We start from the raw sequence: 24962 nt of genomic DNA, 5'->3' as shown, positions 1-24962 counted from the left end.
ACTTATACTGAGAATTTTCACTGAACCTCACACATTTCCTTTCTTCCTTGGGATAATCCAAGATCCCTTTTTATTGTGGGGGAGTCTTTTGCATGTCCCATAGGGATGCATGTATATTTGCAGTTTAGTTCAGAGGGAGCGTGCACCATGGATGCAAGTGTTGCTTGCTATGCTTTACTTCACATTTGGAAGCAGATTTGGATCCTCTAAAATGTATTTATTTGTGATGAAAAGAACCCAAACCAGCTAATTTCCAACTGCTACAGTCCATTACTATCCTCCAAAATGCTTGTAGTGAGGATGACATGGCAACATCATTTCTTTCCTCTCTAAACCTCTCCTTGGAATGCTGTTCCTGCTCATGTAAAGACATGTAAGTTAGCTGAACCATTTATCAGGTAGAGGAGAAAGAGACAATTTTTGATAAACATTCCCTTTTGTTAGCTTATTTGTTTTTTTTTAATATGCACAATCCTAGACTCTTGGATGCTTAGACTAGTTCTGCTTAAGTAAATGAAATAATGCTGAGCCTGTGACTCAGGCATCAAAATTTGGCTGTTGAATTGTTTCTGTGTTTCCTGGTACATATTGCCCAATTTTCTCCAGCACAGTTAGCAAGCCAGCCAGAATGAGGGACACTCTCTAAAAGGATCCAGGGACAAAGGCATCGAGGTGCCTAAGGGTGTCCCACTGCCAGGCTGTGCCAGCTTCCCTCAAAATCAAGGCACTGTCCCTGCATCTGTTGAGGTTACTTGTATGGCCGTAGCCCATATTGGAAAGAGCTAAGGAGAGCATAAGGATACAAGGGAGGTGGAGGCACAGTTACAATGGGTTTGTTTGCTGAGACACTGAGTGACCTGTGTGTGTAACATTTGGCATGCTGAGGCTTTCTCTGCTGTGAGGTTGTAAAGGAATTCCAGTGTAGGGGGGCTCTCAGAGACCCTTCCTTGGCACTGCTCTGCAGCAGCCCAAGTGTTTTTCCCTCTTTCAAATCGGAACAAATGAAGAAACTATCTCAGTCAGTCAAAGCATTTTCCCTGGCATTCTGTAAGTCTCTAGATTAATTAGAGAATGAACTGAAAAAAAGTTCCTGCCCCTTTAACAGTTGCTTAGGACCTACAAATAATGCAGCCACAACTGAAAATTCATCTTTTCTGAAGTGCTGTTATAATAATTTACTTGTAGGCTGGTGTACAAGGCAAATTAGGTTATTTATATTGCGGGTAGCAGCTGACAATATAAATTTGGAATTATTTGTTTCCAGAGCTCAGCTTTCTCTTCTCAGATCCCCCTAGCTCTGCTGGCTGGCAAAGGGATAGAAGAGAGATGTCATCCTGTGACAGAATGATCTTTTCACCAATTGTTTTTGAGGCATCAATCCGCAAATGTAATCAGTGCTTTCCCCTCTACTCTCCTAGACTTCAGCCCAATTCAAAAGGGTTTTTTATATGTTGGATACCGACTTCTTTTACTGGCCTCTTCAGCTTAGTATCTACACTACATTTTGACTATGATTTAGTAAAGGCCATTTAAATAAAGATACATTTTTAACTGCTTCTAAAATGAAATTTGTGGGAGCAAAAGTCTATTTTGTTATGTTGTACAGAACAGAAATCAAAACAGGGAATTTCCAACCTTAAATCTGTGAGTTCAAATTATAACCATGGAACAGAAATGAAAGATAGAGTCACAAATAGTCATAACAATTCCAAGCACTTTTACCTGAAAAACAGTAGTTTTCTTTTACTAAAAACTTAAATTCAAAGAACTGAGGTAAATGAAACAGGAAAGCATACTGTACCATTGTAGTTGTTTTTCAGTATTATTGTATTTGCCAGTTCTGTGTAAGCTGACAACTCTTCTGTAGTAGTGTGACTCACTTCAACAGCTTTGTGTTGCAAAACCAAGATTTATCCAGGAAATTTAGGTTTTAGTTTAACATTGCTGAGAAGCTTAACCCTTTTTCTGGGAAGAATTGTTGAGGAAGGATTCAGTGAGAAAACTTTAGCCATCCAAATATCAGCTATAGCATCACAGTATAACTGAGGCTGGGAAAAAACCCTGAGGCCACCTAGACTAACTTTCTTCGCAGAGCCCATGACAGGTTGTGCAAATCTTTAAATGGTTGTTCTCAAACACCAACAAAGAAAATTATACTCTATCCTTTCTTTTATTATTTGACTACAATCCCTCCCCCCCCATATCTAACTGGAATTTGTCATATTTTCCCTGTCTCTGTTGCCTTTCAGTCTGCACCCCTGCTTCTCTGCACCCCTGAGAAGACTCTTCCTTTCTGTGTGTTTCACCTGGGTAGGTGTAAACAGACTAAGTTCCACATTGAACCTTCTCTGGGCTGAACAGACCCATCTCTCACAGCTACTTTTGGGATTCCATGTGCTCCAAGTCCTTGGCCAGCTTGGTGACCTCCATTAAACTTTGCACATCATTCATGGAATGAGGGATCCAAGAAGAACATGGCACATGACGTTCTTGTGAGGCCATTTCTCCAGTCTGTCCAGGCCCTTCTGACTGACAGGCTTCACTCTACTGACCACACTCCCCATCTGATGTCATATTAAACTTGCTGAGGTTGTCCTTTGTCCCATCATCCAGGCTGCAGACAAAGATTCCAAAGATTCCAAATAGTATCAGTCTCATCCAGCCTAAATAAGGAATTTTGAATTTTGTCTGTGTTTAAGCAAGAGAGCTGTCACGCCAAAAATGTTATTCATCACAGCCTCAGCTTCCATCTAAAAGCCCCATGAAATAATAGAGGCAGCCTAATTTTTGGGATGAAGTGACTGAGATTTTGTGTGTAGTGGTAACATTGCTTTGGTGAGGAGTGCATGTGTGTGAGACCAGTGGTGTTAAATTGGATTCATGCTGCTTTAACTGACAGAGAAATCTTCCTCAGTTAACTTCTTCTCTGTGGGAAAGACCTTCAGGCCTTGTATGATCAATGACCATTTTACTGTTAAAAACACTATGATGATTAAAACAGTGGTTTATGACTCTTAACTATTTTATCTTTAGACCACCCAAGACATGCACAAATCATTAATAACTATTCTTTCAATTAATTAGATGCAGTGGTTACAATATAGTACATTGCACACGTGAGTTTTCCTGGGATCACGTGACCAGTTTGTTTTAGTGACATGACAGCTGACTTTCAACTACTCAGAAAAAAATTTTCCTCTCAGTAAATCTCCTTCTGCAAGAGCCAATCCACGTATTTGGATTGGAATTAGTGTCTCTTACATATCACTACAGAAAGACTGCTTTAATCCATCCGTGACAGATGGCAGGCCAGTCATTGGTCCACCTTGCTGTCATGTCTCTATACTTTGTTTTTAATTTGGTCAATAGTGTTTCCCAGGATAGCTCTCAAATCTGCTACCAGACCCTGACATTTTCAAATAATCAGCCTGATTTACAAAAGAAATGCATTTAGACAAATTAATCAAATAGCTTTCAGGAAGGAACATTTTTTAAGGTTTGTTCACCAAGAAACTCAGAATGAGGAATATTATTGCTGACAAAAACCTCAATAGACGAACAGTTCTGAGATATAGAAGGCTGAGGATAAAAATCAGAAAGACAGGATTTTTTTTTTTTACCTGTAGCAAAAGGAGAAGAAAAGGTCACTTGCCAAAAAGACAGCTGAAATAGAATTAGTTTTCAAATTATAAGATTAAGGAGTGTTTGCTTGAAGAGAGTGTTATTATAAAGTATGCAAAGAAAGAAGAGATTAAAATGTATGGAAGATTTAATCAGAACAAAGATAAACTGTGTATCCTGTAGGTTATAAGGGTTCCTGTGAGCTTGGTTTGCCAGTAGGGTTTCATAACCCACACAAGACTGAAATCTTATTTTTCCAAAAGAGATTTTTCTCATGTGCGGGAAGGGTTCACCTCTTTTTGATTTTGTACAGGTGATAAAGGAGTAAAGCTACCACCAAAGAGAGGAAAGAAAAATTACCTAAGTTTTTCAGAGATAAGATGGGTATTTTTCAATGTCTTGGCCAAATTCTTCTTCCATTTCTACTGGTGTAATTCCTCAGGCTGGGTGGCTTCTTTGCTATTTACAGAGGAGTTTGTGTGACTATTTGCCTTGCTTTTTAATAAAAGAAAGTACTTACCATATGCAAATCCGGCATTTCATGGTAAACAATGTACCCTCTGAACTACAGGGCACCACACCTCCTGCTCTGTGTTGTCAAATGGCTTTTCAAAACACATGGCAGGGCTCTGTCAAATTTAAGTGCGTTAACCCTTCACTTCCTTTTTTTTTTTTTTTTTTTTTTTTTTCCCTCAGTATGATTTCAGCTCTTAAATTCACTGGCAAAAAGGAAGAAAGAAAAGTTTATGTAAAGGGTGGAACAAGTCTGGCCACAGTGTTTTGTTGTGCTGCTAAAACCCTTCCATCTCTTCCCAGCTGCCCTCTCTGCAGCCAGCCCCTACCTGGTGTGGCTCTGTCTCAAATTCTGGACTTTGCATTTCATGTCATACCACTTCTCCAGCCTGCCAAAGCCCACCTGAAGAGCAGCACATCCACTTCTCCGCCCAAGTGTCAGAGGACACCTTCTCCCAGCCACTGATGAAGGCATTGAGCAGTGCCAGCTCTAGCACTGGCCCTGAGGATGGCACTGATGGCTGGCCATAGCTGCGCTTACCCCTTATTCCTACCTAAGTATTTCTGCTTTGTAAAGCTGTGACAGGATGTCCCAAGCCTCGTAATAACAAATGCCTTTTCCTTTATTTAGACTTAGTTGATCAGTCCTTTTCTTTCCCTGAACAGCTCTCCACCCAACTACAACCTAGTAATTTTTCTTGTATTAAGTGATCAGCCAATTTCATCAATAAGGCATTTGATTGAGAAATATTGCCAAATAGAAATTTGAAAAGCCACAAGCAAAGGTCAGCACCGAGCCCGGGATCGGTGCTGGGTGAACCTCAGATCCAGCCTCTATCATGCCGTATCCACCCCTGTTCACAAAGTCTACTTTTGCAGGGCCGGGTTTTATAGAGCTTTTCAGCCAGAAAGAAGGTTGCCTCATCCTTTTTTGTTGACTCAGTCATTGTTCCATATTCATATTTCTTTTCTTCCCGTCTCCTGTTCCGATGAATGGCTTTCCGGGCAGAGATGGACACTTGATTACATTTTTGGGAACATGGTATTGGGATGCACATCCAGGCCGATGTACATAAGATTTCCACCAGGGGTTGATCACTGGGTCGTTTGCAATCCCATCCTCGGAGGAGACCCACCTCCTGGTGGGGATGCCCTTTTTGTTGTAAATGGGTTGCTTCCCCTGTTCCCTGCAGAGGCTGCAGTTTCCCAAATGACTTTTATTTCTTGGGTTCAAAATGATTTTTATACCATACATTTCTATAAAACACGAATTAATTATCCAAAAATCATCACATTCTTATCTATTAAACCTTTATCACCTTTAGATTTAGAGTCTGATGTTCAGCAACTCTGTGTTTTTGATCTGCTGCTGGTTTTGTTTGGGCTTAATTTATTTATTTTTTTTAAAAGCTTTTTATAACCTTTTTTTACAGAGAGATCTAAAACCCATAGATCAGCACAGTGATATTTACATAGATTCGAGTTCCTTTTTCTCCTCACCTTCTTTTTCTTTTTTTTAATTCCCTTACACCACTCTGAGTATTTGCACATGTTTTCCACTAAGGGAATTTTGTAAAGTTTCCAAAGCCACTTTTGAAACATGATTTTTGACTTTAGCATGTGTGACTGTGGGTGAAGTTCTTGGCTTGTGGGAATATGTGCAGAAATGAGGGACTGACATGATTTCCAGATATGCAAATGCACTCATTTCACCTTTTTATTCTGTCTCTCTACCTTACTGGTTATGTATATTTCATAACTGCTACATGTAGATATTAGACAGTGAAATTCCCTTCAGGAAGAAAAAAGTGTCCTTGAAATACAAGCTACTACCTTTGGGCTTTATGAAGTGCTCCTTGGTCATTTGTAAGCCAAGGAAAATTCCCATTAAAATTAAATCTATTTATTGGAGTATGCCAGTTGGATCGAGATACTGGCATGTTTCACCTCTAACCCTATGACAGTCTATTTTTCAGACTAAAGAGACAACCCTAGACTCCAAGCACTTATATTTCATCTGTGTTTCAAGAAAAACTGCTTTGATTTCCATGACATGAACCAAAGTAGTTTGACTACCACTTAAACAGTCATCAGGAAAATTTTCAAGATACTCATTCAACGCATTTTTCATCTAGAAAATCTTTTCATACCCAGCTCCAATAGGGAGGGAGGGATCCCAAAGGAATGTATTACATCTACCAGCAGAGAAGTGCAGAACACAGGTTTAGTGATCTGAGTAGACAGGAATTGACACAACTGCAAGTCTGTGATATGCAGAAATGAGAAATAAAAGAGCTCTTGAGCACCCAACCCACCCTATTTATCACTCCCCACTCAGAGCACAGCAGGTGGCCACCACAGTGGTGCTTGGCAGAGTTTTGCATCTGTGACATCTTTCTCCCTCCCCTCTTCCTTACACATCATCTTTTTTTTTTTTTTTTTTTTTTTTTTTTTTTTTTTTTTTTTTTAGTACAAACCAGTTTCAGAGCAGTTTTCAGTGTGTTTTTTACAATTGGGAATTGGGACTATAATTTTAGTTTTAGGATTTTTAGGTTTCATTTTCTTTCCTGTTAGGCAACTGTTTCCTAGACTGAAAGAGAACCAGAAATTTGGGATTGCCCATTCTCCGAAATGTCTTTAAGGACGTTTTATGGCCCATGTTTAGAACTTGATTTTAGAATCTGTACAGGATGTGCTACAAGGGACAATGTTGTTTTGGCTATTAATTAACTAGGCAGCCATTTCTAAAATCCCTTCTGTTTCTAATTTCCATGACTTCATTGAGCTTTCTCACAGTACCTTAATTACTTGTTTTATATCCCTCTGCTTCCCCTTCCATTCAGCTCTTAACAGACGCTGTTCTCAGCTTTTATTGAGCTGACTAAATGTGATGCACATTCAGTGTCTTTCATTATCGGCCCAATAAATCCAAAATGATTCACATCATCTATTTTAACTCTGTTTTGCCTTTTGGGCACCACCTTTGTCAATTGATCTCTTTTAAGGGTACTGCATTTCTCTTCCCTGTTGTACTGTGTGTACTCCAATGATGATATTCAAACACTAATCCACTGATTCTTTTCAGTGGGAGGTGAACATGACTGAGGGGTGATAAAATGGGAAGGCAGAACAGAAATGTGGGTGTAAATTGATCACTCAGGGCAGAGGAGGAAGTGAAGAAGATTAAAAGGCAGAAGGAAGCATATTATTAGCAAGAATGTAGTTCTGCACAACTGAAACTTTATTAATTTGAGACCTAAACTCGTGATTCAGTGGGATGTTGCAATGATTCATGCAAGCAGACTAGCTTATATTTTTTTTTCTAGCTCAGAGATCTCTGGACTGCACTTCATTGAGACAGAAGACAATATAGACATGTTCAAGAGAGCACAGCTTGGGTAGGCTCTTAAAACAAAGCCTGAAAAAGGACATAATTGATTCTTGTAAGTAAACTTAAGACAAAAAATAACAGGCAAGGGAAATAATTGTTTAAGGCAAAGAAGAACGTCACTGCAAGAACAAATAGTTACAGATCACCAAAGAATAAAATGAAGGCAGAACCTTTAGATAAGATTAGAAAAAACAGATAAATAAAAAAAGTAAAAAAGAATGAACAGCCATCCTTTAACCTTATTTTTGTTTTCTCACTTAAAAGCCTGTGTATTTTGGGTCAAGTTTATAATTCTTGATTCAGAAAAGAAATATCTCCTGCCATTTTCCCAGATGAAAATAAAGGATCCAATAAATGCTCATTTTTAATGCCCTTCACCATCATATGTGTAAACATATTGATGTGTCTATGTCTATTTTAATAATTTGATATATTTATAATAGATATGATAAGAAGATCTGTGACAAAAAATATGCAAGGAATGATACAAAGTAAGTACACTGAAGTGGTGTATTATATATCTTTAGTTTATAACACAGACAGACTGGGGAGAATTTTATCCGTTTTCAGAGAAACATATTTTCCAGCAAAACATGACTTAAAGGCTGCAAAACTATTGACAGATTTAGGTCATAATCAACAAATATTTCAGCAATTCAAGAAGAAGAAGAAGAAGAAGGATGGGTCAACATGTTTCATGTTATCATTTCCATGTGAAGTTCACGTTTTCAGTCTGCTTTAAAAGGAGCTGTTGGATGTGAGACTGTAGAGGAAAATTTGGGCCATATAGTTTTTTTCAAGGGAATAATGTTAGTCTCTCATGTCAAATAGATAAAGACTGCCAGAAAGAAAAAGAAAGAGCCATAAAAATTAGTGCATGCTAATACTCAGCTTAATTACCTTGGATATTGAAAAATGACCTCTATTATTTTCAGAAAATAAATAAACCTGGAAGACCTTTAGAAACAGGAGAATCACTATTTTTCTAATCCATAACTCAAATATTTTCTGCACTTTTTGTCTGCTACTTGAGAAGAACTGTAGCCAAAGACCTATATGGATCTTATAAGCAGGGAAATCTTTTCTATCCTTGAAAGCTGCCCTGCCCACATTTCCTGATATTGAAATACAAGACTAAATAAAGGAAACTCACCAAAAACAAACAAACAAAAAATATACCTGGAACCCTCAAATAAACCTCAACCAAACAGAAACAAGGCAATTCTAAAGTCAGACTTGGCACGAACATTAACTTGTCTCACAGCAGTAATTTGTTTCAGCAAGGACAGTAAAGTTTTACAGTCCTTATGAAGTTTAAGGTCTTGTACTGCATAGAGAACAAAAAATACTGTCTCAAACTTTAAAACGATCTTGGAGTCCCAGTATTAATAGTATGGGGATGTAACAGCCGGGCCACTCTCAATCTCTGTTCAGAGACTCCTACACTTGCCCTCTCTCCAGTATAAACAATGCTAGTGTGACAATTCATCACAATGTATATCCCATTACAAGTGTTATGTTTGGATTTAAGTAGCCTGGGCAATAATTTGTCTTCAAGTGGGGGAAGGAGCAGCAGTGCTGTATCAAAATTTTCTCTCAATTCCATCAGTGCTTGGCTGACTTGGACTTAATTCAGATCCTATTTTAGTTTCACATAACTTCCCAGATTTCTACTTCTGTCTTATTCTGCAGGGCTCTCTCTATGGCAGGTCATATCTTGGGTCATTACATTTCCCTCTGGGCAGCAGCAGACGCTTTCTTCTATTTGTCTTATTCAACTGCTGTGAAGTTTGCCCGTGGGTAGCAAGAGTTTATTACTTTTTTCCCCCAGTGGGTGTTTTTTCTTTCCTTTTTCAGCTGTACCATGCCAGTGTGCTCCTAAACTGTCAGAACTCCCGCTTCATTGGTTTCATTTAGAAGCCTTTTGTACGTTTGTCTTTGCCAGAGCATCCACAGAATTATTCTCAGTCATACACTGACTATAATCCTTTATATTAATGGTACACTAACTGTTCAGCTCTCTGCTGCTTGACCCTTGCCTTGAGCTCTGTTTATTTCTGGTAAATATTTTCCAGCATATGATCTCAAAGCAAAAATTAGGTTAATGCTTGTATTTTTCATAGTATACATTTTCCACTCCTCCTTGTCTATTTAATGGATTTTCCAATTAAAAGGGACCTTCCTTGCTATTTTATCTGACCCCCTGAATTACAAGGCTAAAGAAAGCTGCACAGCAATTGCATGGTAATGCAATGACAACAGCCCATCCTTTTTGTCCTTCAGCTTTGAGCACAGCATGTATACATGCCAGTGTTTATATCTATTCCTATTCAGCCACTTTAAAAAAAGGACACTCAGAATTTCAAAGACACTTGGAAATAGATACACACTACAAAGTTAATGTTTATGAACAGGGTAAGATTACATGGATTATCTTCTGAACACCCACTGTATGTTTTCATGCTTGGGCAAAGTCTTTACTAGGTTATTATACCAGGCAGTAGCTCTTAAACTACTCACGCATTCAAAAGGTGCAGCAGCTGAAGAAGGTTTTCTTTGTGTTTCAGAACCTATCATTATCATTGTGTGTGGTAAACATGTTTCAAAATGTCTTTTCATTGCTTTTTACCTCTCCCTCAGGGTAAAGACAGACCTGATCAGTTATCAATGTACTCTGATAGGGAATTTCTGCAAGAAGATTCCTATTTCCATCTCATATAGGGTGCACATTCAATCAAATAACTAGAATGATAAAAATACAGCAATATATTCTTAAATGCCAGGGCATTAAGGACAACAAAGCTGACAACAAAAGCTGGATTGTTGCAAGGTCTGACACGCCTTTTGAAAACTGCCAACTTTTTACCAATTGAAAAAATTATCTGGAATATCTGGTGAATTTGTTTCACTAGATTTGCAAAATTTTTTGCATCCTATCATAGAACAGTAGAACATTTTGGGTTAGAATGGACTTCAAGGATCACTGACTTCCAAATCCCCTGTCATGGGCAGGGACATGCACTTAACACAGGTTGCTCAGATCTCCATCCAATCTAGCCAATTTATTCAAAATCCAGACACTTTTCATTCAGTTTTCATTTTGTAATATTACAGTTTTCATCACTGAGTCTAGAATTGATTATTTTCCTTAAAGGAAGACTCTTTAATATTCAGTTATCTCCAAAAGAAACACAGACTCTTGTGGCAATTGAAAAAGTTAAAATAAAACCCTCGAATAGACCAAAATTGAATAAAAACCCCTCTTACTTAAAACTTAAAAAAAACTTTAAAAAAATTGTTGTTTATTTTCCATAAAGAATAGATCTGTGGAGGTGATCAATAGGTGATTTTGGGAAATTATCTGCTAAGATTCAGAGACTGTCAGAAAGGCAGAAAACCTACAAGAACTTGTTTCTAGTTTAGGGACACATCTAAGGTGAAGATATTCCTTTGGAAATGCATGAAATTATATCCTTGGTGTATGTGTCTGGATAATCTGCAATTTATCTGAGTATATAATTTTCAGGGATCACACAGAACTTTTTCTCCTTTTTTATATTTTGGAAGTGTTCTTTGTAAAAAGTGTGGAAGACCATGTCTCCATATTGTAGGCATTGATTACTCTGTGTGTAAAATATTTGGCTGTGTAACTAACTTTTGAAGGCTCAGATCCTTTAGGAATGGGTGTATTTAAGAAAAATACACATTGTGTGCAACAGGTTTTTCTTATGATAACATCTGAATTAAGTGAAAATGCTAAAATTAGATGATACTCTTTTTCTGAGTATGTGGGTTTAGTACTGGGTTAATTAACTTTTGATCTGGGACATGCTGAATGTCTTATTAGCAGGGAAATGTATATGATTCTTATCAGGCTGGTGGGGTTTGTTCCCATTCATGCTTGCACTGGGGTTGAAAAGGATTGCTTATATATTAAATATGTTGATTTAGGGAAAAGATAGGTATTCAGTGGATTGTCAGCAATAAAAGGAGATCTGTCTGTAGAAGAAAGGGAAATAAAAATGGGTCTACATGTAGAAGCAACAAGTAAATGGAAAGTAACAAAACCTGAAAGAATTTTCAAGAAAAAAGGACCTATTAGCCAAGACTTTTCTTCCTAATGTTTTTAACTTCCTTTAGTATGCATCTTAGGAAAATATATATTTGGGGTGTTGGTTTTTTTTTTTTTAATGATATATATATTTTTTTTAGTCTGATCACTTCCAAGCAAGATTTTTCAAGCCCTCTGATTAACATATTTTGCAATTTTCTAACCTTATTATTTCATACTTTTTACTAGTGTATGAGACTATCCCTTAAGGCTGGTCACATGCAGTCACTGTGGGACGTACACTTGGAGGATGCAAAAGGGTCTTCTCACTTCTCAACCTATAACTGTGATGTCCATGTTAAAACCAACAACAATCTTTTCCATTTACAACTAAATCCTGCTGGGCCAGACTGTATCAGAAGAGGGGGAGGTTGAATTATTGCGGATGTCTGCTAAAAGTGTGCATTGCCCTTTAGGTTGTGTATAGAAGGGCAGAATGGGGTAGTCATGCCCAATATCATTGCTGGGCCAGAGCAATGTAATTTACAACGCATTTCCTCCAGCACAGCATTGTATCATGATTCTTAAAAGCCAATAGAATAATTAATTGTCAGTCCATTAGGAAGAGAGTTGCAATGAAATAAAGCCAAACTAATGACAACAGAATTCACTGAGGCTGAGACTCTTACACACTTGTCTCTTCTTGTTTTTTATAAATGTATCTTTGATTTTATGTTACCTCAATTGCCTGAAAAATGCTTTTCTTTCTTTCCTCTGGGATATCATGATAAAACATCTTTTGAGCTAATTTTTGTTTTGGAGATATTAGAAGCACATGGTTGTGAGCAGAAAGTTTCCTCTTTAAAAAAGGGATTTTTTTCTCTTGGCCATAAATTCCAGCAAACTTTTTCTTTTATATTTTTCAGGCTGACATGCTCTGATAAGATGCCTCATTCTTTTCTGCCATTAGATTTCTTTGTGAGTAATGGCAAAGTTGAAAAGAATCTATATTTCTGAGATCTTTGTAGGTCATAAGAATGTATTGAGAAATCAGAAAAGTTGCAAGGTGGTATGAGATTGATCATCAGAGTTCATTCCTGGGATAACACTCTGCCATTCACTTTTGCTATTTCTTTACATTTTGACACAGTACTTCGCAAGACATTTATTTCTATGATAGTATAAATATAATTTATTTATTCACCTGAATTCTATACACAGCTCTTCCTTCTTTAGCAGTTTATAACCTAGTGTTTTTGAAAAAATAAGTAGTGGATGGCAATATATTTTATGCATTGAATTGTGCACCTTTAAAGGCTGTAATCTTTATATAGATGGTTTCCTGGGGTGAGGGAGGTCTGTTGCTCTGGGATGTTTAGAAACGATAAACAGAATGATCAGAAGCAAAAGAGGAGCAAGAATTGCATATATACAACTATATTTTCTTGGCAGGACTTTTTGAAAAGAAAAAACAAATTATGTGAATGACTGAAACAGAAATAATTTTAAGAAAATCTAAAAGTTGTTTATTAATAACTTAAAATAACAAGTCATATCTTTTCTAGAAAACACATCTCCAGTGAGTATTGCCAGCCAAAGACCTACTGACATCTTCAGATGAAACCTGCTTCTGTCTAGAATCTATCAGAAATTATGTTTCTCTCATGCTCCTAGATGTGTCCATAGAAATCTAAACTGTCACTTTAGCCAAACATACGATGCTAAACTCTCTTAACAAAATGCATTTCCTTCCTATGATACAGAATAATATCCAAAATAGGAAAGTTTGGGGTTTGTTTTTTCTTATTTTTTTCTCATTTTTCAGGAAAAAATCCAGAACAATTTTCTGTGTTGGTTATAAAATGTCATCAAGGATAACTTAGGTAGAAATTTTCTTTTTGCAGCTGCTGTCTAAAGGTTTACAAGGAATTTCTTACTTTTTCCATATTGAACTGAGATCCAAGTGAGCTCAGGTTTCTCCATAGTCCTGCACTGTAATACCTGGAGTTTGCAAACAGAGAAATAGATTGGTGAGTTGTTCCAAAAATCCCAATTAGGGATTTGTACTCGTTTTACAGAGAGAAATTCCATTGTAATCACATTGTGATTGGATAGGTACTTCAAAATCTTATGGATCAAATTATTTATCCCTTAAAAAATATCAGCAGACAAATTTTGAGTTTTAAATGTTGACACTTCTCTTGGGAAGCAGGAAGGAAGAGATCAGGTGGATATCACGGTGCCAATTAATGAGGTCAACCGTTCAAGTATAGTATTCATTGGATTATGTGGTAGTCTTTGCAAGCTGTTCAGAAATGCAGTCCAAAGCATATTTAGCTGTAGAGCAATATTTCCCAAAACCTTAGAATAACTGGAAAAAGGGAAAATTATGTTTCAAACAGTATCTCCCCTTTTCTTTGTGGAGTAAAATAGAGTCTGAAGCCAACACAGTAGCTGTAGGGTCAGGATGAGTTTCGACCTGTGTTGAGTTTCTCACATTATTAGCAGAGCAGTAAGAACGGACATAAAAGACATTAATGAAAGGGTGTCCTTTCATTATGTTGTTTCCAGTATTACAAATTTATGCCTAATAATAAGATTTTGCCCTCAGTTTAGTATATTAAGCAGAAAAGAAGAAATCAATTAAACGATGGTAAGAGAGAGAGAGAGAGAGAGAGTGAGAAATATGTATGAAAACAGCAATGGAAAGAAATTCATGTTCTCGGTGTTGTCTTCTGAATTCTACATTTGGGAAAAAATATTTCTGTGGGATGAATTCACAATTTCATTGTCAAAACATGAACTGTAGAAAGGTCTTGCTTCAGAAAGTACACAGTGTTTCAGGTTATGGAAGTATTTCACTATATCTTACAGGGAATTCAAAGCCATAAGGGACAGGACAAGAAATATGTCCCCATACTGAACTCAGTAACCTCAGTTATAAGCTAAGGCATTTAATTTTCTGTAGATATAAATATGAATGCACCATAGCTAAAGATCAAGTGAAATTGAAATAGCAACAATGTTGGAGGCCACAGCAATGGCAGGGAATCCATTGGATAAAATATACTGGATGAGATTGCAGTGCACATGTACCCTGTTCTACTGTGCACTAATGTCCCCACCAGCTTCACCTAAGGGAAATTTCTTCCTGACACTAACTCTGGAAATGTTTCAACCTGGGCATAAGAGTGACACCCAAGAATATAAGAAAAAAATGCTAATTTCAGTGCAGAAACAAACCCAAACAGTGTCACATTCCTATCTGCCAGACACTTCTGATGGGAAAAGTGAGTTAATAGTTACATAAGTACTTACTGTCCATGAATACTTATATAGGAAAAAAAACCAAACATAACTTATGTTATAGCAAGCCAATTTTGGGTGAAGGAGAGAACAAATGAAGAGGGATTTCCCAGTATTATGTCACAGAGTCCTTCTTGTAATGAGTATCTCAAGGACTATGAGTTTGTTTAACAGGAGGATGCTGATACATCCCTGTTCTCCCAGTAGACAGCAGATGAAGGAAATTAAATATTCACTGATTCTCAATAAGACCTCATTCAATAGCTCTCTCCTTTTGTTTCTCAGAGGGTGCCAGTGTTGCAGAAGGGAATATGAGTGGGAAGAAGAATCTAGGACAAAACAATTTTAAGGCAGTAAAACCTTCCTTGACATCATTGCTGGGTCAGGATGTGGAGCCCAAACCCCACACACAAACCACAGCAAAAGCAGTGTGGCTGTCCATTAATTTTGACTGGCTGAAGAGATCTCTGTCTCTCCCTCTCTCTCTGTCTCGCCAGCAAGGCTGTTTCAACTGCATTGTGATAATACTGCATTACTTTTCAAAACATTCTACCAACTCAAAAATATGGTTCACCTTCCTGACAGGAGAGTAGAGTCCTGCTTCCACAGCTCAGAGCCTGTGCTCTTAAGAGAGAATGCCCTGGCTGAGCAGGACCATGAGGGAGCTCAGGCTGCTCTAAACCTGTTCTCTCTGCAGGGAAAGGCCTGGGTGTGGACTGTGTCCAAGCTGCCCAAAAAGGAACTGACTGCATCCCTGAAAATCATGGGAAAAGAAAGCCATTTCCAAGTGTTTTGCTAACAGTTTAGCAGATCCCCAGGCTCCCCCTGGGGGCTCTGAACCTGCCACAGCAGTCACCCCAGCAAAGACAGCAGTGAGGTGTGGGCGAATATATGTGCCTTTGGTGGGAGAACACATGGCTCCTACACACCTGAAGGTTCTGCGTTAAGGGGTTATGAACTCACAGGGGAAGACTGTGCTTCAAGCCATTAGTGAATTTCTTACTGTATTTTTTAAATCTGTTTTATCAATTTCTGCTACAAGTCAGAATTAATAATTTATTGTGAACTTGTTGAATTATAACTCCCTTAACTTGTGAAGAGAGAAAAGAATATCTTCTCTAGGGCAAAATCCCCTTCTTCCTTTAAGTCTGTTTTCTGGTCAGTTCAACAGTCTTTCTCTGATTTTTTACCTGCGTGAGACTTATTTGTTAATCCTGTGAGGTCCATGGGGAGGCATTTAATAAATGATTCAATAAGATATTCTTAGTGAGTAGCAATGTTATCCATATGAGTTTCAGCATCCACTAGGGAATGGTCTACAAAAAGAGGAAGATCTGATAGTAATAATAATTATGACCCTTCCAGACCTTACTTACCTGGCTTAGTTACAATATTTCAGACAAAATTTTTTGTGATTTAATCAATTTTTATAGTTTGATTTGGATTTTTTTTTCAAAGCCTTTTAATCCATATTTTTCTGTGTCAGGAAATGTGCATTACTGACAGAATTCTTTGTAAGAACGTGAATGATTGTATAATTGGAGGAACAAGAGAAACAAACCACCTTTCTGGTGGAACCCTAAATTCAATTGGTAAAAAAGGCAAAAACCCTTCCTGACCATTGTTGATATAATACAAGCCAAAGCAAGACCAAACTCCCACAGCCCCAAAGTATTTGACACTGAATTCTCTGTCACTTACTGTGTCCTCAGTAATAGATAATTATCAAGTAATCATCTCACTGAGGATGATTTTAAATAGTTTCAATCAGTTGTCAACATTTGTGGTTTTGGACTTAAGGTCTTTGTTGCCTTTTAGTTTGAGAAGGATAAGACTTTCACATTGCTTTTCAGTTAGAAGAAACCCAAAATGCACCAGCACAGGCTGGGGCTCGACCTGCTGGAAAGCAGCTCTGTGGGGAAGGACCTGGGTGTCCTGGTAGACAACACGCTGTCCACGACCCAGCAGTGCCCTGGTGCACAGGAAGGCCAAAGGTATCCTGGTGTGCATTGAGAAAAGCATCACCAGGAGGTCATGGGGGTGATCCTGTCCCTCCACTCAGTCCTGGTGGGGCACACCAGGAGTGCTGTGTTCAGTTCTGGACTCACACATACACAAAAGGCATGGAGCTCCTGGGATGGGCTCAGTGGAGAGTGACAAAGATGATGAAGGGACAGAAGCAACTCTTACAAGGAAAAGCTGAGAGAGCTGGGACTGTTCAGCCTCAAGCAGAGAGGACTGAGAGGGCACCTTAGCAAAAGATATCAGTACCTGAAGGGAGGGTGCCAAGAGGATGTACCAGGCTCTGGTCGGTGGTCCCCAGCAATAGGACATGAAGTTTTAGCCAGAAACTGATGCACAGGAAGTTCACTTGAACTTTGCAGTGCAGGTGGACATGCACTGGAAGAGATTGCCCAGAAAAGTAATGAAATCTCCCTTCCTGGATATAATCAAGAACCATCTGGTCACAATCCTGTGCCATGAGCTCTAGGATGACCCTGCTTGAGCAGGAATGTTGGATCAGATGTGGTCCCTTCCAACCTTACCCATTTTGTGATTCTGTGAAAATATCAAAACAAAACCCACTTGATGCGGGTAAAAATCCTTCTGTGTAGAAATCAAACAAAACTATTTTATTGCACATGGTTTGTTCAAAATGCTGTCTTTATCCTTCTCTGGCACCTGGAAGTGATTCAGATCTCAGTTTGAGTTTGTGGGAAGCCTCAAGAACCTGAGCACACCTATCAGTGAACATGTCCTCACTTTAAGGTTCATAGCAAAGCTAATCTTATGGACAGCTACTTCTGAAATATCATAGTGAAAGAAAATACTCTGACCTTTTTTTAGTTATTAAAAAGATCACTCATTGTTCTAATTCTTTTATGGCACATTCGGGAAAAAAAAAAGCTTTCCCAGACAGATCCTAGTACCAGGTATGAATATATATGCTTGCTCTGATGAAATAGGAAAATATTTATTCCTCTCCTGCTCAGCTGCAGAAACTTCCAGGTATCTACAGGAGGATGTCATCCTACAAGTAATGCTTCATTCACTTGGGCTTAAGAAATTTTTATTTATAATGCACTATAAATGCATTTATTCATTTATTTGCATTTCCCCAAACTGAAAGTTGCTTAAAATACATAACATGGAGAGTGTGGAAGACAGTGAGATATGCATCTTTTGTGCTCATCCAGACATTGTACTTCATCCCAGTGATGGTGACATTTGCCATCATGGATTAATAATTATGAAGTGCTTGGAGATCCCTCAACATAAAAAACTTAATGTAAAAAATATGGCAAATTATCATTGCTGATAATGTGATCTTCCTGAATACTTGCTCCACATAAGCAGTATTATACTGAAAAAAGATATTCTAAAATTTGGCTTAATGTAAGAATTAATTAGCTTTCAAAATCAGTTTCTGGCCAAGATGAACACTTGGGGGTTGGAGGTAGGATCACTTGCTGGAGACTGAGCTTCCTATATGCTTAATTGGAAATGCTTTGCCAACTCATTGCTGCTTGCCCATTATGCTCTGGCTGAAAAATCAGAGCAGGAGAGCTGTCAAAACACAAATACTTTTATATCCTAGTCACTTTATTTTAGAGTGAGGCTAGTCAGGGGGAGAGAGTTCATGACCTCACAATAAGAAATAGCTTATAGGAACAAGCCTAATTATTTGTTTCCCTTACCCCGCCAGCACTGAGTCTCAGTCTGGATGTCACTTTGGGAAACACTGAATCTTAACAAAACAAATGAAACAAAAAAAGAGAGTCTGTTTATAGTATGCCGGGATTTTTTCCCCCTTCTTGAATGGTAATGTCATCTTTGTACTGGTCTATTCACAGCTTGTATTTGAATCAGGAACAAAGGAAATGATGTAGGAATTTGCCCTTGATATAATGCACTGGAAGGGTTGACTTGAGCATTTTCCATTGTTGTTAATGGACATGGATCCTCATAAATCACCCACACATCAGTGGGGAAGTAGATACTTGAGTCTACCAAATGCGTAATGTGTCCAGATCTGATCTTTTAATATTTGAAGAGTTTCTTATTCCTCTTAAATATTATGACCATGAATGATTCATACATTAATGCTCAGTTGGGTGCAGTTTTTGCTGGGAGATGGGCTGAGCTTGTTTGTTTTGTATTTGCTTTCCTTTAGCCAAACTTTCAAAAGATCTTTTAAGGGACCCTACTGAAAGTCTGGAAGACTCTGGCTATGACTGTGTCAGTAAAGAAAAGCTTGCTGGTGCCTTCTCAGACACTGCAGTTTATTTATGTCTGCTGTTAAATAGTCAGGAAGGCTTCTGGCATGTTGGAAGCTTGTGTCACTTGGCACTCTACCAAATAATTTGTGGTCTTATATTAATAATTAGCATGAGCTGAGGGCCATTCTCAAACAGTTGCCTGGGTGCAAATATTTCGTTCTGAAGAACAGAAGAATTTAATAATTGACTCAGGCTATTTCTTGTCAAGTGAATGATCTGGAGAAAATTAAATGTTACTCGCATAGACTTAGTTTCTTTGTGTATTGTGTCACCTGTGTAATTCCTAAGTTTTGCAAGACTGAGTGCATCTTGTTGCCATTAACAATGTCTCCATTTTATTTAGAGCGTCTGAAAATATCTTTCCAGAAAAAATAGAAGTAGGAATGGAGCCATAGTTCTTACAGGCTCTTTGCTGTACTGAATCTCCTTCCCAAACCCTCATATGACCAATCAGTGATAAATGTCATGAGGGGCTGAAGTGGATAGTTTTCTATTAGATATAAGATTGAGAAAAGCAATTTATTTCTGTCCCCCACCCAAGTGGCCCAGAAGGATAGGATTCTACATGATTGTTGGATAGACAGCAGTTTCTTTAAATTTGTCTTGAATTTGTGTATTGCATGAACCATGAAGATAATTTTTTTGGTGTACACCAATATCCATGTTTATTTTCAAATCACTGACCAAGAAATAATTGATTCTTTTACCCCCAAAGTAATTTATTTTCTATGTTGCCCGTTTTAGCAAAACTTCAGATTATGTGAAGGCTTCACTACCACTGATGGTTTGGGAAATTCTGGCTTTGAACTCTAGGGAACCCATCTGATGTTGCTGTTTATTTATTAATGCTTTACTCACTTAGCACGGACTTAATATTTAAAGTTTGTGACCTGCTCTATATCCAGAAGCTTGAAGCTTTTAATTCTATTATTATTTTTCCACATGCTGCAGAAAAAGAGAGTACACTTTCAAATAGTTTTTTCCTCTCCTTTTTGCCCCTCTGTGGTTCTCCAAAAGGTTAGATTTGACAATAGGAATATAGTCACAGATACTCTAGGCAACAAATGAGAAATGTTCTTTTGTGACCTTAATGTTGGCAAGTGATAATAACCAGTGAACCATGAAATACTGCTGCAATATTGTTCATGACTTTTCTGTTTTCTAAGATTAATTTTATGTTCTGAAATAAAGTGACAATCATTTATTATTCTGGTTTAGCTTCTACCAGGAAGCAAATATGAAAAGCTTAATTTTCTAGTCCACTTACAGCAGTGTTCCTAGAGAAGAATCACATATATATGTATATGTGTAAGTATTCCTTGGTTAATGTATAAAATACAATCTCTTTCTTTAGCCTTGATCAGAAATGTCTGGGTTAGCATAGAGTCAGTTAATGTTTAAAAGTAGAAAGTGCTTTTCTCTCCTATGGGTTAAATAGTTATAGTACAAATTATTAATACACTATGGGTATGAACTATGCAAGAATATGTAATTTTGAGCTACTGTTTTCTGAGAACATATCATGCTTTCCTAAAGAAGCACTGTTGTAAATGATTAGAAGCCAATTCAAAATAAAAGAATTTATTTAGCAATTTTTCCAAAATCAAATTGAAAGGCCACAATAAAATCGGACAACATCGATCGAATGCTAGGTGGGCAGAGTGACAGCAGCAAAGGTACCACCCAACCTCGACCACACACACTGGGTCTCGGCGTACGGTTTTTATACAGTTTAATTATCCCAAGGCTAAGTCCATTGAAAGTCCAAATATTCATGTATCTCTTTATTTCCAAGCAAGGTTTTGAAAGGGGTGCTGTAAGTATGAAAAGACAATTTGATAACCTTCCTGAATTTCTCCTTTGGGGTGTTGATTTGATCATCCTCTGAATCCCCTATCAAGATTGATATCAGATGTGGAGCAGCCGTGAAGTGGAGGCCCATCCCTGATGAATGGGCCATCTCCAGTCCGGCCATGTCATTTCTGTTGCAAATGTTGTGGTTTCACAGCTTGCAGAATAGGCCTTGGAATCTCAGAGACACCCTCCAGTAGCTTTTAATAGACCAAACTTTTGATACAATATTATATACATGAATTTATACATTACATTTACCACAAGCACTTTCCCATTTTTCTTTAAAATATAGCAAGCAGGAATTTAGCCACCAAAACCTTCATGCTGCCAGCTGTTTCTATTCAACAAGTAGATTAGAATAACATTTTCATCAGGGGATGCATTTATAGTTCTCATATCAAGCCTAGTTCATCTTTCCATGTAAACCATTATCTTTCTCTCCATAGGCTGTTGGCAAGCAAACAATTTTAGGGCTTGATAGTGCAAGTCTTCTTCATCTTGAGTAGCACTTACCCAAACCAATGCTTCAATTGACTTCAGCAATATTGCTGCTCTGAAATACATCAGGTGAGCAAAGCCAGGAAAAAGAAAAGCCTTTAATTTCAAGGTCAGATGGATGAGGGAAAGTAGATAGCAGTATTTTTAAAGTCAGTGTGGTCTGTGTTCCTTTCTTTTAAAACATGCATGAAGTTATGAATTAGGACTTAATAATTTAACTAATTAAAGGCCAGATTCTCAGAGAATCTGAATATGAATAATTTTTACTAACATTGTATTTCTCAGTCAGGTATTTCAAGAAGCTATCACTGGTCAGGGATTCTTTATCTTGGAGTGAGGTCTATTGTGAACATGGTGTTTATCCCTTTTTCTGGAAAACTAAGTAGTTTCCAAACCTTGGGGCGTAAAATTACATTCCAGATCTCTTTTTTGGTCATCTCAGCTAATAGAGGCTTGTTTCAAGAAAGGATGGATTAATTCAAAAGCAAGTTTCTACATTTTTGAATATCAGACCAGAACCAGGGGAATTACTTAAGGAGAGGATTAAGTGCCTGGCACCAATGACTTCCAGCAGTAAAAACATTGATCTATCTACATTTGAATGAGGGGCTAAAGACCAGGTGCTATGGTGCATCCATATGGAAACCTCTGCTCCCAATGTCTCTCACACTGACAGGTATTAACTGGTAGATCAAATAATCGCTAACAGTTCTGGAGTTAAAACAAACAGATTAAAAGGAAATCCTCTGTGTTAATATTCGGATAAGTAGCCTAAACTCTGATGTGATGTGCTGTACCATGGCTCAGTTGGGTTCCAGCTGTTCACACATTGCAGGCAGCTGTTTCCTGGTTTAACTGTAATGCCTTTTCTGGACTGTCCTGATTAGATAATTGTTAAAAGCAAGAGTGAAATGTTGGATTCACCACTACTAGTTATCAAAGTCTTGGCTGCCAAGAATTAGATACAGCATTGCTGCTACTAAATGTGCAATAAACAGTGTTTGTTAAGAGTCAGAGATTGCTTTTGTTCAAGACATCTCTGCTTATTATACCTCTGCTTGAGATGCTTTCTTGAAGATTCACAGTAAAGCCCAAGCTACAAGTAAATACAAAGCCAGCATCCTTGTGGGATTTAAAACAAATAGAAGATAAAGGATTTTTCAAATTTTTTTTTCCCCTTTAAATCTACTGAAATGGCCACAACTTGAAGTGGATAATTTACTGAATTGCATTACATTTCCTTGTAATACAGTACATGACATAAAAGCAAGATCAGGTGCCGGGATTCAGAAGCAACGAAACAGAAGTCTGTGGGTGCTCAGTGGATATTTATACACTTCTTTAAAATGTGTTTTATCCAAGGAAATTCAAAAGGAGGCTATAGGCTGTTCAGAAAACAGTTTTATGGTGTTATCATGGATTATGCAATCAAGACATGCAGTGGTTATATGAGAACTACTCAAGTTTCACTATGCAATGCAGCAAGTCTTCATAGTGGAGGTGTATACAAGGGAAACCAGTAAATGTATTTCCTGTACAGAGAATGAAGAATTTTGCCTTAAAGCTATTAAAATTGACATTGATAAAGGCACATTGCACAGAGAGTTTTGGAGGCTGAGAGCTCAGTAAGAAAAAGACATTAATCAAAAAGGAGAGAAGCATTTGCTTATCTATTTACATTATCCAATTCATATTAAGATAATGCTCTTTGTTTCTGTATTTTGTGACAATTTATGTTGCCATAAAAGCTCCCAGGTGTTGGCCACAGGATGTGTGCAGAATTGGACCAACTGCCTCCAGAGAGACTTTCAGGTTAATGTCATAGATGTAGATTTATCTCAAAGTGTTTAAATCTTCAGGCATGTTTTCAAATGTCTCCAGTAAACTCAAATCCTGTTCTGGGCCCCATGTCCATTTAGGGGTGCGTTTATCTCTTCAGCTACTAAGTCCTTTGGACACTGAAGTTTTCATCCTGCAGTGCTGCATAACAGCCATCCACATCCATTATCCTCCAACTCACAGATTTCAGCAGGAATTTTGGAATTATGTCTTTTTAAATATTTTTAAATTTAAATTTAAATATGTTTAAATTTTAAAAACAACCTTAATTCACAGAGCATTTAAAAATACGAACATCATTTAAGTGTTTGTGGGTGGAAAATAAGACCCTGAACAAGTGTATCAAAGAAATTGTAGTACCATTTTTGTTTGAAAATCTGTTTCTTTGTTCTTGATAGTAACCTGTTCTGCACTGTACGTTCTCTGTATGAAAGCTCCCACTTCTAGCAAACAGGAGATGAAAACTAATTAAAAGATAGATTTCTGGCTCAAATTTTAATGATTCATGCAAAATTATTTCTGCTATATAGGGAAGTTGTTCCTCGACCTGAACAAAAAGTGAAGTAAAATCAGGAAATTATTACATTTCCTCAGCTACTGGTCTTTTCTTTCCCCCAGGAAGAAAGAAGTTATATTTTGCTGGAAACGACCAGATTTTTCTGAGTGGCAAATGAAACTTGTTTGTCACAGCAGAGGGCAGAGCTGAAGGTCAGAGTAGAAACTCTGGCTGCTGTGACACATTTTCATGAGCTGGATCATCTCTCTGTGATTGACAAAGCTGACACTTGCAAGAAAAGGAGTGAAGGTGAAGGGGCAGCAGATTTCCTCGTGGTTCTGGGGAGGGGGGTAAGGTAAAAAGAGACAGATAGTAAGGCCCTCTAAGCATGAATATAACATCATAAAAAATAAATATCTGGCTAAGTGGCAGAGTCCAAGGTTGAGCCCTTGGAGGGGCAGGTAGAGGAACAGATACTTTCCAATGGACTTTAATCATTTGCTGCCCCAATTGCTTTTTCTGCCACCTGCTGAGGTTCAGGGCATTTGTTTCAATGGAAATACAAGTGAATTAAAGAGGTTTGTGGTATCTGGGAAGGAAAGAGGAATTTTTACCTTTAAAATAATTATAATTTAAGAAGAGATGTTGCATTGTTGCAATCAGGTTTGCCATACCAAGAGAATCTTGAAGCAGGATGAAATGAACTTCCAGCATACCCTGGAATCATCAGGCACTGTGTTGAATGGCCAGTTTTTCTTTGTTTTTTTTGATTTCACCATGAGATTTTAATTTCTCCTTCTGGTTATGTATCTTCCTGCCATAAATTTATCTCCATGTTTTTCTCACAGCTTCAGCCCATTCTATATTGGGAACAGAAGCAGCAGAATTCTCCTGTTTCAACATCATCATTTAGGCTTTTTTTCTACGTGCCAGTTTTATACCCAAGCTGGAGAAGTATGATCTATTATAAATTACTAAATGTTTGACGAATATCTGTTTGTAAAAGTGTAAGCAGAGATCAGCAGTTGGTGTCCCATTGTCTGGAACAATGCATGTAGGTACGAAGGTGGGAGAAGGCGTAAGCACAATGAAGGACAGAATTAGAGTTCAAAA

Source organism: Sylvia atricapilla, chromosome 3 (assembly GCF_009819655.1).
Source record: "Sylvia atricapilla isolate bSylAtr1 chromosome 3, bSylAtr1.pri, whole genome shotgun sequence".
In the NCBI taxonomy this organism is placed as follows: domain Eukaryota; kingdom Metazoa; phylum Chordata; class Aves; order Passeriformes; family Sylviidae; genus Sylvia; species Sylvia atricapilla.
Note: the sequence above shows the minus strand (reverse complement) of the source record.